Source organism: Salvelinus namaycush, chromosome 1 (genome assembly GCF_016432855.1).
Source record: "Salvelinus namaycush isolate Seneca chromosome 1, SaNama_1.0, whole genome shotgun sequence".
NCBI lineage: Eukaryota > Metazoa > Chordata > Actinopteri > Salmoniformes > Salmonidae > Salvelinus > Salvelinus namaycush.
In genome coordinates this window covers 1,897,205-1,899,704 of record NC_052307.1, presented here as the reverse complement: position 1 = coordinate 1,899,704, position 2,500 = coordinate 1,897,205, and positions in this window count along the sequence as shown.

Sequence of the window (2,500 nt, the reverse complement as noted above, 5' to 3'; positions counted from 1 at the left end):
CTGTAGAGTCATTGTCGTTGTCGAGGTCAAACAAGGGTTTGTAGTATTACAGTGTTGTTCAGGCGATTGAAAGTTGTTTGATAAGTCAATTAGGGATGTACTATATCCCATAATATTACGTGTAATTGCTTTGACGACATTCTGGTAAAGTATATAATATGTTTTCTTTCATGTGATCTTCAGGGATGAGTGTGGGTTACGTTACCTTGTTCCCAGCAAACTGAAAACATTCCCAGGACATTAGCTAACATTCCCATTAAGTTGTAGTTAGGGTTTGATCTAACATTAGGTTGATAACACTCCAAAAACATGAAAATAATGTTTTTGATAACAAAATGTTTTTGTTTTGTTCTTCAGACAATGTTTAAAATGAAAAAATCCTTGGAATGTTCACAAGGTACTTACTAAAATGTTGTTCAGAAAATGCAACAACCACCACAGAACATTCCCCTTATTCAGAGGGGTTGGGTTAAATGTGGACGACACATTTCAGTTGAATACATTCAGTTGGACAACTGACTAGGTATCCCCCTTTCCTTTCCCTTTTACATTGTCCTCCTACAATATATCCCCCCCCCCTTTCCCCCCTTCCCCCCTTCCCCCCAAGGTTCCTTTTATTTATACCTTAATTTAACTAGGCAAGTCAATTAAGAACAAATTCTTATTTACAATGACGGCCTACCCCGGCCAAACCCTAACCTGTGCGCCGCCTTATGGGACTCCCCAATCACGGCCAGTTGTGATACAGCCTGGAATCGAACCAGGGTCTGTTATGACGCCTCTAGCACTGAGATACAGGGTAATAAAGGAAATATATATATATATAAAATATATGTGTATATATATGTATGCGTATATGTATGTATTTTTATATATATGTGAATGTATGTATGTGTAAGTAAGTACATATATATATAGGCGGCAGGTAGCCTAGTGGTTAGAGCGATGGACTAGTAACCGAAAGGTTGCAAGATCGAATCCCCGAGCTGACAAGGTAAAAATGTGTCATTCTCTCCCTGAACAAGGCAGTTAACCCACTGTTCCTAGGCCGTCATTAAAAATAAGAATTTGTTCTTAACTGACTTACCTAGTTAAATAAAAAATGTATATATATTTGCCCAAAAATATGTGGGGCATTGTAAGTGATGCAGACAATTACAATGATGGAAGCTTTAAAGCTGATCTACCCCTAAAATACAATAAAACAAATTTTTAAAACAGTATGACTGTAAGGTTTTAACTTTAGGATAACCTTCAGGGCCACAGATAGAACAACGAGCCAGGCGGTTCACTGGATGGATAAATCAGAAGCATCTGGTTGGCATCCGGTCGGCATCCGGTTGGCCCTCGCTACATATTCGTCGCCAGACCCACTGGCTCCAGGTCAGCTATAAGTCTATACTAGGTAAAGCTCCGCCTTATCTCAGCTCACTGGTCACCATATCAACACCCACCCGTAGCACGCGCTCCAGCAGGTATATCTCACTGGTCATCCCCAAAGTCAACACCTCCTTTGGCCGCCTTTCCTTCCAGTTCTCTGCTGCCAATGACTGGAACGAATTGCAAAGATCACTGAAGTTGGAGACTCTTATCTCCCTCACTAACTTTAAGCATCAGCTGTCAGAGCAGCTTACCGATCGCTGCAGCTGTACACAGCCCATCTGTAAATAGCCCATCCAACTACCTACCTCATCCCCATATTGTTTTTATTTACTTGTTTTGCTCTTTTGCACACCAGTATCTCTACTTGCACATCATCATCTGCACATCTATCACTTCAGTGTTAATTTGTTAAATTGTAATTACTTCGCTACTATGGACTATTTATTGCCTTTCCTCCTTACTCCATTTGCACACACTGTTCACAGTGTATATAGACTTTTATATTGTGTTACTGACTGTACTTTTGTTTATTCCATGTGTAACTCTGTGTTGTTGTTTGTGTCACACTGCTTCGCTTTATCTTGGCCAGGTCACAGTTGTTAATGAGAACTTGTTCTCAACTGGCCTACCTGGTTAAATAAAGGTGAAATAAATAAATAAATAAAAATTTAAATCCCACTCACTACCAAATATGGTGATGAGAGGAAACCCAGTGGCCAGGAAGAAGTGGAAGAAGATGGCCGACATTCTGAAAATGTTCTCATCATTTTAAACATTTGATCTCAATACTAAAATCTGTTCCTAACAGAGTAAGACTACATTTTGTAAACTTTACCCGTTGCCAGAGTTTAAATAAATTGTGTTGTTTAGAAGGAGTGCAAAGGGACAATTGAGTTACTGTTCAGTTTGCTTGATGTGGTTTGTGACCTGCAGGGATAATAGAGTGAGGGTGTGGATATTTCGTTACCTTGTTGTGTCTGTCTTCTTTGTTTCCCTCCATTCCTCTCTGGATGGAATCCCGGTGGATAGAACCTCGGGAATGATGGCCATGCAGGCAGCGTTGCACTGTGGTCCGCCGTGACATGGATAGATGGTTGTTTATAGGGGAGGGCCGTGA